The sequence below is a fragment of the Solanum tuberosum genome, unplaced genomic scaffold, assembly GCF_000226075.1.
Source record: "Solanum tuberosum cultivar DM 1-3 516 R44 unplaced genomic scaffold, SolTub_3.0 scf00172, whole genome shotgun sequence".
Classification (NCBI taxonomy): Eukaryota; Viridiplantae; Streptophyta; class Magnoliopsida; order Solanales; family Solanaceae; genus Solanum; species Solanum tuberosum.
The window spans coordinates 1,287,159-1,288,798 of record NW_006239095.1 but is presented as its reverse complement, the minus strand read 5'-3'; positions in this window follow the sequence as shown (position 1 = coordinate 1,288,798).

The window sequence follows — 1,640 nt, the reverse complement described above, 5'->3', positions numbered from 1 at the left end:
TATTTCTTTGGTATTTTTTAACCATCTGATGTCGGATCTTAGGCTATTTCTAACCATCCGATGTCCAGAACACACTCGTTTAATTAGGTTCTAATTAATTTAAATTTAAGTCATACACGTTGACATACACTAATAGAGCCTGATTAGCCTATACGTGTCGGTATATACCTAAAAAATTATTTTAATCATATAAACATAATATAATTTTCCGCCAAAGAAAATTTGAATGAACCCATGCATATATATACATAACTTTATTTTAACCTATTTATATAACATAATTTTTCAATGAAAAACTAACAATAGAGTTGAGTTAGCCTACACATGTTTGTTCTGACCCGACTCAATAGATATCTACTAATAACATTTTCAAATAAAATGAAATGATAAAAATAATAATTCATATATATACATAACTTTATTTTTACCTATTTATATAACATAAGTTTTCAATGAAAAAATATTAATATTAAATTAATAGTGCCACGTAGATCGAAAAGGGGTAGAAAATTATTTATAAAATAATTTCGGAGGGGGGGGGGTAATAGAACCTTAGTATAGTATAAGTATGTCTCTGGAATTTCGGGCATAGATTGGAGGGAGGGGGGTACTTATGCATTTTCCCTAAAATTATTAAATAAGAGGTAGAGATAAAACAAGAAAAAAATATTAAGATAACGGCACGATCAGCACCAAATCGATCGTTACATAAAATGATATTTTTCATTGTTATTTAACAACAAATTTGAATAATACAATACAATAAATTTAAGTAACAATCAAAATAAACATTGTATTTAAATTAATAGTACAATACAGTGCATAGCAAACCATCCAAACAAGGTATTAGTCTCTTATAACTTGTCTTGTACAAATTTTAAAATACAAGTGCTAATTTATTTGTCTATATATACTCTCTATCCCCCCCTACTTATTCACATTGTGAAGTCTTTAATTCCTTCTTTGTTTCTTTCAAATGGTTAATATTCCCACCATAGATTTTTCGAATCTAGAATTAAAACCTAACACTCCACTATGGGAATCCACAAAAGTTCAAGCTTTTGAAGCTTTAAAAGAAAGGGAAAATGCATAAGTACCCCCCAGCCTATGCCCAAAATCCCTAAGACACACCTAACCTTTACTAAGGTCCTATTACCTCGAACTTATTTTTTAGTTAATTGTTTACCACTTTTCGGCTTACGTGGCTGAGTCCGTGATTTCACCTATGTTAAGCGCGTGGTGCAGCTTTTAGACAGCACTGATCAATAAAAATTGGTCATGTGTTAAAATAAACTTGGAAAAGATAAATTTTAACTCAATTGTCTTCTTCTTTATTATTGTTCTTCATGTTTGGAAAAAAAACCTCCATTATCATAACTTAAATTGCTCCTTTCTTCGAAAAGCTAACAAAATAAAATACAAGAAAAAACTAAGCCTTTGAACTCAATCATGATTCTTGATGACTTAGAAGTAGGGGTGTACATAGGTCGGTTTTGGTTTGGTTTTTCATTAAAAAAACCTAAACCAATTATGTCGGTTTATTAAATCTAAATATCAAATCAAACCACGCAAAGTCAGTTTTTTCCGTTTCGGTTTTAGTCGGTTCTTTCGGTTTTTTCGGTTTTTTGGTTTTTTTCGGA